This window comes from Selaginella moellendorffii, unplaced genomic scaffold, assembly GCF_000143415.4.
Source record: "Selaginella moellendorffii unplaced genomic scaffold, v1.0 SELMOscaffold_2, whole genome shotgun sequence".
NCBI lineage: Eukaryota > Viridiplantae > Streptophyta > Lycopodiopsida > Selaginellales > Selaginellaceae > Selaginella > Selaginella moellendorffii.
Window position 1 is genome coordinate 3,316,705 of NW_003314263.1, and position 11,247 is coordinate 3,327,951.

An 11,247-nucleotide genomic window follows, 5' to 3' on the forward strand; every position below is an offset into this window, starting at 1 on the left:
GGGGGGGGTTTGCTTCATGGATCCTGGAGCTTCTCCTTCATCCCCGCCTCAGTTCGGGGTGACGATTTTGGGAGCTCAAGATTCTGTTGCTACTGCTGTAGATTTCCTAGCATCTACAGAAGAAATGTAAGAAGAAAAGAGGAGGAAGAAATGATGAAATGATCTTCCTATAAAGAAGAATCTCCATTCAGAAAATTTCCGCTACCATTTTCATATTTTAAATTCCTTCCTTTTGTATCGTCTTTTGGATTTCACAAATGGTGGTGATTGCTAGAAAGAGTCCAGTTCCAGAGCCAATCACTCCCATCGTATTTGCAGCCACGGAAACAACACCAATGCCAAACCCTCCAAGCGCTGCTGCCACTGGAATGTATCGGTCCAGCTCCTTTCTGGTGTTGGAGCTCCTGTGTCCTGGAATTATCACGCCTTGTTCTTTCCACTTCCTCGCTATATCCTTGGAAGATGACCCTGACAATTCAAGCCACGCCTTAGAGATTAGAGTGCTAGACACCACCGTGAAGACTGAGTAAATGAGAAAATGGAATGGCTCTTGGATCACGCTCTCTGGTGGATGAAAAACCTTGTAAATCATTCCTCCCAAAGCACCCATTGTAAAATTTTCGTAACCAAATACGTGACCCAGGCCTTCGTAAACCTTGCCCACGCTAGCTGCAAGCTGAGTTAAAAACATGATTGGAGTCGTCGCCGTGTAGAACAGCCGGATTGAATGATTCATATAATCGCCCCTTCTGTTTGTCACTCTGATGATCATGTTGAGAGACTGAAGATATAATATCCCACAAATCATAAGAATCGTCAAGACCATTGTCCAGAGATTTGGGAGGTAGTTTCTGAAGAATGACTGGCGCACTGTCCTCATGTTGAAGCTGGATATCAACCCTCGGATCAATGCTACAACCGAGCCTTCAGGTTCGTTGACTCCTCTAAAGTTGGCGGTGATAGGGCTAAACGCGTGCCAAATCACGTCCTCACAAACGCTGCATGCAGTGAAAATGGAAATTGCAGACTGCCCAACACCATATCCCTTTTCTAAAACTTCGTCCATGTAGATTAGCATCAAAACTGCTAGAACCAGCTGCAAGATCACCAATAGCGAGCCAATCATACCAATTGGCCCATACACTCCCCCAACAATGTTTAAGATTGCCAACACCACTGTAAAACACATCCCCGCCATCTTTTGTAGCTTGTTGATGGAGTCCTTCTCTTTGATGCAAATAATGTTTCCACCAACTAAAAGTTGGATTGCCATACTTGCTGTTGCAATCGGAGCAACACCCAAATCCATCAGTGTTCTCTGACTTGCGTGCTCCGGGGAGATCCCAAAGAGCGGCAATCTACTGCTAATCATGTAAACAAACACACACAAGCCTGTGTTTAAGATCCTTGTTTCCAGTGGGATCAACGACTTTGGACTGTCAATCTCCACACTGAAAAGCTTGGTAGCCCCTCTAAACAATCCACTCGCAGCTCCCTTCATCGTGGACAAAGCCATGACTTCCTATTTAGGTTTTTCTTTGAATCAGTCCATATTTATAGAATAACACCAACTACGTTTTATACAAAAGGCTTAGTGAGTACCGTTTTACTTAGGAAAAGGGAGATAAGAATATTTGGGTACAGAATCCCCAAATATTCTAACTTGTATTGGATGCAAGATATTATTGTTTCCCAGAGGTTTTCCTCAAACCGGAGTGATGACATATTAATCCCAGCAAGAAAAACCGTCGGTTTGGTCGGGCAGATGATATTACAGAAATGAACTGCACATTGAGTAAAAAATGGAGACAAGGAAACAAAGCTTAGCAGACATCTGCGATCTTTTCTGTCGTGATCAGAAGACACCTCTGATCACCAAAAGATCTAAACCTGCCCAACGAAGCATATTTAGTATCATGGTACAAGCAATTCGCGAGCTCACCTTATCCTGAACGCCCGGAACTAGCAAGAACTTGTTCAGTAGCTCTATAAGTTTGTGCGCTTTCTGCACGGAGCATCTCTTCACTGATGAGAATTCTCTCTCTGACAGTTTTCGAAGCTGGAAGCAGGTTCATAAAAAGGTCCAGGAACTTCGATTTCCGAGCTACGGTCTGAAGATCAATGCACATATCCCGTGAAGGATTAGCTTACATACCCAGCTACTATCGTCAAAACATTTGAGCGGTAAGAGAAACTTTGCAAGCCTTTCGCCTCCATCGTCTGCAAGCGGTTCGCAGAAAACCACGAACTGTAAGACATAAGCGCGCATTCATCGCCAATCATTTTGAACAGCAGATCAAAGTAAAGAGCCATAGCATCTGGAAAAGCGGCGAGAATCGTAAGAAACTACCCGGGAAAATCTTCATCGTCAGTAAGAAAGAGTTTGACGTACCTGATTTTCTAGTTCTTTTGAGATTTTTGAGCGGGTTTAACGTTCTGAGATATGGTCAGTCGCACCATTCTTCCACACCAGTAGATCTGGCCTCTCGTCTCCAGCTCTTTGCCCTTCTCTACGTTCTCCTTGGCGGCCTGGTGACCGGAGTCTCCTGAAGTATTGCAGCCGGACTTCGCCGAGAACCCTCCAAGTTCAGCAGGAATGTGAGTCTTTGGAGGAGTGCATGCTTGAGGAAGAATTTTGTGCTCTGCAATGCGCGCTCCAACCTGGATCGACCGGAACAGCAGCTGAAATGCGACTCGCAACCGTGCCTCCCAGAAGTCATCCCCGAGAGAGCATGTTTCTGACAGGAGTTGCATCTCATCCCGGCACGCAGTAATATCCATCGACCAGTGATGCTCCAAACAGTACACCACCTTCTGCTTGATCATCGCCGACGGCATTTAAGTCGCCTTCAGTGAATGCCGATAAATCCGAGCAGACTTCGGACCTTGATGAATATTGTTCTCGAACAGCTCCGCCAGGATGCCAGCATGATTGCCTGCTTCCCTGAATGCTTCTTTGTGTTTTCTACAGTCTCCCTGCTTTTCTGTTCGTCGCTGGCTCACTGTTGGAGGTTTGTCGAATGCTGCACCTATCAAGCTCATGTCTTTAGCCAAACCTTTTAGAGCTGTCTTTGGAGATGCTTTGTTTCGCTGCTTCGATAAGAGCGACAGTGGTTTGTCGCCTCCTGCTTCGTATTCCCCGACTCGGCTGCCACTGGCGATGCCTCTACGAGGAGCAACGGCCTGCGATCTTCGTTGGACACGTTTCTGTAAGGCGTCTGGCGAGTTTGTACTTCGTCGAATACTCTCTGGGTAGAACGAATAGGAGTGGCAAGTCGGCTGATGACTTTGAGCAGGTTGATAGAGATCGGCATCCAGATGAGCTGCGGCCATCGCAAGAACAAACCCTAGAGCTCTCTCCACACGAGAGAGCTCCTAGCTAGCTATTTATACAAAGGAAGCGCGCTCGTTGACAACGGACGGCTGGGATTCCTCGCGAAATGCTTTGGCCTTATCCTAATCGCTAAACTTAAATTTAATTTCCAAAATATTCTATAGAATATGCCACTGTCCTTTCTGTCTTTCCCCGTTTATTATTTGAAAAATCGAATGCTTTGAAGTCCTATATCGAGCGATCATTTTCTATTCACATTGTAATATAAACAGATCCATCAAGTTCTACCAATTATTTTCGGAAAAAAATCCAGCTTTGAGATCATCTTTCGTGCTATCAATAATCTCGCGAACATCCTTCTCAGTCCAATCAAGAGCACCATCTCCAGCAACGATTCGGATCAAACTCTGGAAGAAGAGCTTGGTATGATCGCTAGAACCAGATCCAGGAACTCAGCGTAAACTCCTTTCGAGGCACGTAAAGCATCCCATGGACGTGCTCCCCGTCTGGATACGTAGCACTCGAGTCCTAGCAATGAGTCCTAGCAGGGGCGATGAGAACTTCGACAAAATGCTCAAGGATGGCACTCGTTTCATCGTTTCATTGCAAAAATCGCAACTTTGATCAGCGAAAAGAAACGTTATACTCACCTCCACACTTTCACAACTCGATTGTTCCCCACTTCGACAATGCCGAAAAGAAAATACATATATCCAGTTGTTGCCCCAAGCTTGCAGAAAGATTGGAGCAAAACGACCACTTCTCATATTTGCACTGCCATCCTTCTTGGAAACACAAGCTCCAGCTTGATGTAGCAGTATTCTGGTTAAAGAGTTAGCATGCTAAACGTTCCAAACTTCAATGTACGCTCCACTCTCAAAACTGTAACAAGATTGCTTAATCCTTGAACTCGTCCGTCACGAACCAAGACCCAGAAGCCATGCTCGGTTTGAGTTTCATCAGAGTCATCTGCGTCCTGCAAAAACATTTAAGACAAGACGGAAAAGATGAAGGAAAATGTGGAAAGAATAAGACTTATTTCAGCGTCAACTAGTAAGCTCTCAAGATGATCATCATCGCCTCCAGCTAACCTTGGTGTTCCACTTTGGTTAATAACGCATTATCACTTCATAAACTGAGGTGCCGTTGTAATATTGGGTTTTGTGATTTTGTAAAGGTCCGGAGTTAATGCTCCTTTTGGGATACAAAAGGAAACGCATGAATTCAATAGAATTGTCGAGTCTCACACTGCAGCGTCCAGTGATACGTCAATAATCTCTTCCATGGCAGCACGCAAAGCATCTGAATCCATGGATTGTCCCAATCTTGTCACCAGCAATAGGATTCGCCAGTTCCTCAAGCAGTCGAACGAATGGATTGTTTGCAATAAAACAACTGTGGTATTTGCTGGGAAGGACATCAATCTTCCGCTGCTTACTTCTTAGATCGCAACAAGATACTACATGATCGACCTCATCAGTAGCATTCAAAGACGAAGCTGGATACTTACCAAGAAATGCAGCTTTGAGATCATCTTTGAATCTTTTCCTGGCATTGATAATGTTGCAAACTTCTTCTCGGTCCAAGCTAGAGCACTAACGATTCGGATCAAGCTCTGAACGAAGAGCTTCGAGTGATCGCATAAACCGGAGCCACGCATTTTCACGTTGGGCAGCATAAACTCCTCGCGAGGCAAGTACAACAGACCATGGATGTATTCCCCATTTGGATACGTAGCAGACGAGTCCTTTGAATACTTCGCAGAAAAGTATGCATTTTTGTAACTTTTTGTTGAAGTTATACTTCTCGTTGGTACAGCAAGAGAATCAATCAGAATGACAACCAAAAATCTACTCACCTTTGCACTTTTACAGCCGGATTATTCGTCAGCTCTAACCAAGCCAAAGAAGAAATACACACCATACATCCAATCGTATTTGCCCCAAGACTGCAAAAATGGCTGCAAAAAGATTGATCAAGCTGCAGGAAACAATAGCTGTACTACCTGAATACAAAGCCACGAGACAATCCTCCAATATGTTCTTCGAAGGCCCAGACTTTTTTTGAGATCTCCATCGCCTGTGTTCATGGACAAGCTTTCAAACAAGAAAAGTAAGACAACACTCTCTCAAAATCTCCAAACGAGCTACCTGAGAATCCTACAAGTTTTCTCTTGCAAGAACCAATTTTTTCTTGGGCAGCAAACTGCGGAAAAGAAAAAATGGAAGACTTAGAGGCAGAGCCAACCATGAAAAAGGGCTCTTAAATTTCTTCGGGCGAAAATTCTTCATCGTGGAACAATGCCACATACTTTATCAGGTCCACAGAAATATGGGAACGGTTGCATGAACTGCATGGCACGTTGATGCTCACTCGCATGCAATGCTGGATGATTGGTGAGGATGTTCCTTCACGAGATTGTAGAGCGGTCGAATTGTCATGGCCAGCGACATGGAGCCGGCAAAGGAATCCAATCCCACAAACCAAAGCATGTAGCGAGATGGACGACGTCACTGAATCCATCGACTTCGCATGTGCGCTCCAAAAATGTTTGACGGATAGCGCAATATACGTACTCATTTGATCATTTTATTCGGCTAGCTCTCACTGTTCTTCTTCTTTTTTTTCCTATTTCTTTCAAGAAGACGAATTTTCTTGTACAAATCATCGGGAAAAGAAGAAATGGAGACTATTTCTCATTGATTATCTCAAGAGAAATACGGAAATATAATAAGCTTAAGTGAAAAACCTTTTACAAAATTTTAAGCTCATCTGATTCTCAAACCTTGAGCCTCGCAGCCTTGCAGCCCCAGGAACATCTTCAGTGTCAAGTTTGAATAGCTCATCCGCCTTCAGGTCAACATATTCTGACGCAAGAACTATGGTGTTGCAGTTGGAGCAGCTGGATACCTGGACTATCGTCGATGGTGCCTCCATTTACATTGAGAGTCTGGGACCAATTCTCCAGTGCGTTTCTGACGTGGAATCCAATCACCATGAGTTTGCGAAACAGGGAATCTATGTGTATATGGAGCCCTGGACGCTGCAGGATGCACCAAGGCAGTTGGCTTGAACATCATGGATATGCGAGATCAATATCCCTACTCCGGAGGAGTTCCCAGATACATCTTTTACTTGGACACAAGCAGACTCAAGAGCCTCATCAACAACGCTTTTGCGAATGTCAGCAACGTCTCCGAGTTATTGAAGAATCCTGATAGCAAGTTTTCCAACAAGATTTTACATTATAGATCAGTTCTTTGCTTTTACTTCTTTCGATACATGCTCTTCTTTTGCAGGTCTCAGCATCCACAAGAAATGGAGGCATCTAGATATAAGGGTGGAAATTAAAAGAGGTTTAATAAAACTCCCTTTACCCAAAACTTTAAACACACATTTCATCCCTTAAGCTTGTAAAAAAAGGAAATATTTTAGGTTTTCACTTGTCCTTTCAGCAGAGAAGTCAACAAAGATGCTAAACAAGAGTAGCAAAGTGTACAAGGAGCTCCATCTTCTCCAAAACTACCCATTGTTTTGGTTCTCATCCTCCTAGCAGAGTGGCTTCCAGTTTGGAAGTGTGGATGAGTTGAAGCTGTATTTGAAACAGCAACACCCAACTTGTATAAAGTGCAATTAAGGTGAGTGTGGCAACTTTGACTACTTTAACAATGACATCGGCCAGCCAAGATATTGCTGCAGTCTGTGCAAGAAAAAATTTACCTATCGTGGAAAAACAAGACCCACCTACATGAAGTGGCCAAGATCAAGCAGCACTGAGGAAGTTAGCATGGCACATGAGAACAAAAACTCAAGCACACTCCAGTTGAAGACAAGATGAGAAAGGGTTTGCTAGTCCACGAAAGTCAAGCGAAGCAGAGTGGTCAACAGGCCGATAAAGCTGGGGCAGCAGACATAGAAGATTTTGACATGGATGACCTGGAAGTGGCTAGAATCATGGCACTGGTCGAGGAGAATGAAGTCCCAGACGAGGAGGAACACATCCCTCTTGTGTTCCCTGAGGTGGCAGAAATTGTAGTGAGTGACAGAGAGATGACTGAAATTCTATTGTCAAATCTCGAGGATGTGGATGATGAGGAGATGCTAGATCTTGTGCTTGAGGAGGTTTTGGAGCAGCCAGAACACAAGGAGGGGTTGGCAAAAATTCAAATTGGCAATGGGGAAACGAGCCAAATCCTCCAAAAGAATGTGGACAATGAGGATCTTGTGCTTGAGGGGGATTCTCAGGAGGAGTAGGTAGAGGCAATGGAGGGGGACATTTATTTTGCTCTCGAGCTTGAACAGGATCTCCAGGCCGAAGAAGATAAGCGAAAGGAGGAATCTATAATGCTCTGGAAGATTGAATTGGAGAAAGTTAAATGTAGTGGTATTTTTAATTTCAAAACAAATCCGTAGGGTAGTATTCTTTGTTGATTGAATCAACAATCAAATCAACATAATTAAGATAGAAAAATTATAAAAAAAAAAAATACTTCCATGTTTGGTGTAAAATTTATTAATAGTATTAAATTGATTCACAACAAGAATTTTCCACTAGTCCTGAAATCGTGCCCCAGAAGGAGGCTTTCTGCAAGGTACTTAATTCTTCTCACCTAGATTTTCTTCTTTTTCATGTTGCAGACTGTCGGAAATATGTATCAACAGCTGTCCGAGGAACTTAGCTGGATCAAGGTTGAAAAGGAGTTGCTTCATCAGAGCTGCGAGAGATCCAAGCAGGAGGTAAATCGAAGCTGGTTAAGGCAGACTTTTTTTGTGATTCAGTTTAAAACACTTGACTTGAGAGCAGGACTGACTTGAAAGATGGCCTACCAGCCGGGACCTGCAAATACATGCTGCGCAGGTGCAAACTCCTGCCATGAAGAATCATAATCATAAAAAAGTAAGCAGTGGCAGAGTAAACACTAACCTTCACAGAGAGATATTCTTCGTAGTGGGAGGTGTTCACGAAGCATGAAACCATGATCTGCATTAAAAGAGAAAAAGAAGAATTAGTAGAACACGAAGATGGTTTCTACCATAAGAGACTGGTTTCACGGGTCAATGTTGTCAAAGAACAGTTTTCGATGCAACCGTCTAGAGCCCTGCAAAATCTCAAGTTCTAGGAATCATAAGAAGAAATATCAAGATATCTACCTGCATATTCCGATGATCGCAACACAGGCTACGGAAGAATGTACTTCGTTCGACTCTTGTCCCGTTCACGTCGCTGATTGAAACACACCACTGTCAGAGCTACAAAGAAAAGAAATTCATGAACTATATGTCTCCACCTAGAAGATATTGCGACACAGAAATTTCCTTGGGAAATTCCTTGCGAAGGCCGCGGCATTTCGACAATCTCACGAGCTGGTTGCAGCGACAAAGAATCCTGCCAAGCACCAATTACCACAAAACAAGCCCGAGAAACCTAGCTTCAGGCTTCAGCCTACTCGTGGACAGAAGGAAGAGCCCAGCCCCCGGTCTCGATGGAATTTGTACGCTTACACCGGCGGCAACTCCTAATCCATGAGAATTCGAGCTGAGAGAGGAGTAGCGGCATTGTAAACTCTCGCGTCATACCTTCATCGCGCCATGGAAGAATGGAACCCTAAATTAACAGCCGTCAGATCATTTTCATCCGCGCCCTCCACTGCTTTACCGTTGGGGTTTCTCCAGCCGTCAGATCAAGCGCATCGTGACCGTCCGATCCCAACATATAAGCTTGCGAGCGGGGCATTTGTGCTTCTTTGCCGGGCAGCTATGGATGTTAGGGATGGCGATGGCGATGGCGATCGCGGCGACGGTGAAGGAGAGGCCTGTCCAATCTGTTCCAGCGGCATCTCGGACGTCCACACGGACTGCGGCCACTGGTTTTGTCTAGAGTGCTTGGTGGAATGGGTGGAGAGCGCGCCATCGATCAGGTCATGCTCCACGGCCAGTACCGAATGGACTTGCCCGCTGTGCCGCCACGCGCTCGAGGCATTCGATTTCGATGAGCGATGGAGCGATGGCACCGACCGCGAGGAGCTCCGGCAGCGATTACGCGACTACCAGCAGGAAATATCCGAGCGTAAGCGCGACCGCGACCGCCGACGAACCCGACGACGATTACGACGATCCCGACGACGATCCGCTGTTGTGGAGGACGAGAACGATGCGGATTGCTACCCGTGCTTGTTGTTCATCAGCGCGCTCCTCCTCTGGTTTCTTCTCATTGCGACAGGAATTCTAGGCTAGAAAGGGAGCGACTTGGAGCGAATTCCCAGCCAGAGGGAGGGGATTTGGAGTCGCTGGGAGCTGCGCTCTCTTCGATCTCCTGGGATTTTGGAGTGGCGATGTTCAAAGCTTCGATCTTTTGGCAGAGGGAAGAGGTAGCGCAATGTAAGTACTCTCTCGTTTATTCGTTTGATCGTTTTCATCGGCTAGCTCTCACTGTTTTTCTTTTTGCCTCTTTCTCGCAGAGTTACGAGTAGAAGAAAGAAGAATATTCCCCATCATCCACTTTTTGTATTAAAGCGTAACAATTTTAAGCTTTAGCTAATCTTGTTTAGCGGGGGAGCAAAGAATATGCTTGCATTATCCATTTTCTTAGGCGGGAATGGAAATTTAGGGTTCCAGGCCATGGCGAGGCTGAGCAGTGGCGCCCAGTTCGCTGAAGGTATGCCGCAATCTCCTCTACTCCTCTCTTATCTCGGATTGGACTAGGGACTGCCGCCGCTACAGCGCCAGGCGATTTCCATCGAGAGCGCGGTGCTTGGCAGGATTCTTTGGTCTAAATGGTGCTGCTCAAGAGCAACGATTTCCGCTGGAATTTCTCAACGAAAATGTGTCCGGGGTCATAGCATTTGCTCGCTGGGGTCTATCCAACTAATATTCTTCCAGGTGGGAATATAGAGTATAAAGTTCGTGAATTTCATTTCTTTCTAGCTGACATTGGACTGTTTCAATCAGCGACGTGAATGGGACTAGTGTCGAACGATTAGCATCGAAATATGCAGGTAGATATCTTGGTCTTCACTTGATATCTCACAGGGCGTCCTAAACAAGCCAAGTTGTGTCAATTCCTACGATTTCCTGAAATTCCTGCGAACTTTCCAGGTTTGTCTATGCGTAACTTGTGTGTCATAGCAAATCGTAATCTAGTTTCTTTCGACGTGGTCTCCTACAGTTATAGATGCGAAGACTGGGAAGCTGTCCATATACCCAACCACAAGTTCAAGACGAGCGTTGTCCGCAATTTAGAAAACTCGCACAATTATTTGGATGCGAGCAAGATCAACGTAAGATAACGTGAATTGATTATCCGTCTCTAAACACGTAGCCGTCGTTTCAGCTCATTGTCGCAGACATGAGAAAAGTTCTTGCCTATCATCCATAAGTGGAGCACGGACGATTGCATCGAGGAAATTATTCTTCTTGCTCGAAGTCCACAATGCCCGACTTGCCACTCCTATTCGCTCTGTATACAACGAAGCAGAAACTCGCCAGGCGAACTTGTCCAACAAAGACGGCAGGCTGTTGCTCCTCGGAGTCTGGAAATGTTTCGATTCCATGGGAGTTGATGTTAAAGACATGAGCTTCCTATGGAAAAACCTCTAGCAAAGATCTGGCAGTTTTTCTTTTCTGAATTTGTTGCTTTGTTTGTATTTGTTTGTATACATCCAAGAGCATTCATTTAGTTTATATTCCATCAACAATTGAGGTGAAATTCGAAAGACCACCACATCTTATCTTCTCCATCTCAGCCTTCCATAGCATCATCACTTCCCTGTTTCCCGTTTGAAGATCTTTCTCCAGCTCCAGTGGTGTGATTGTCGCATTTCTAGCACATTTACTTTCTCTCTCGGCTGAGGTTTGTTTCGAACAGGAAAGTCTCAGACACCTTTAAAGCTTCTATGCTTTCTTCTAACGTTTCC

At 44.9% G+C, this 11,247-nt stretch overlaps 2 long non-coding RNA genes and 1 pseudogene across 4 annotated transcripts; 1 reads left to right on the forward strand and 2 right to left on the reverse strand.

Annotated features, from left to right (window-relative positions):
* Nucleotides 1–217: 217 nt before the first annotated feature.
* On the reverse strand, nucleotides 218–1,516 carry LOC9661374 (annotated as a pseudogene).
* A 6,424-nt stretch (nucleotides 1,517–7,940) lies between these two features.
* Nucleotides 7,941–8,930, reverse strand: LOC112351444. Of its 2 annotated transcripts, XR_002994135.1 has the most exons (7): nucleotides 8,912–8,930; nucleotides 8,782–8,850; nucleotides 8,623–8,720; nucleotides 8,486–8,558; nucleotides 8,368–8,433; nucleotides 8,259–8,315; nucleotides 7,941–8,202 (listed from the first exon to the last, which is right to left on the reverse strand). It is a non-coding gene; the product is annotated as an uncharacterized LOC112351444 (long non-coding RNA). The 2 variants fall into 2 exon arrangements; XR_002994134.1 differs by having other exon boundaries at nucleotides 8,623–8,850.
* Nucleotides 8,931–10,046: 1,116 nt separating this feature from the next.
* On the forward strand, nucleotides 10,047–10,959 carry LOC9643260. 2 transcript variants are annotated; one of them, XR_002990772.1, is made up of 4 exons: nucleotides 10,047–10,213; nucleotides 10,283–10,429; nucleotides 10,500–10,611; nucleotides 10,665–10,959. It is a non-coding gene; the product is annotated as an uncharacterized LOC9643260 (long non-coding RNA). The 2 variants fall into 2 exon arrangements; XR_002990773.1 differs by having other exon boundaries at nucleotides 10,514–10,611.
* Nucleotides 10,960–11,247: the final 288 nt, after the last annotated feature.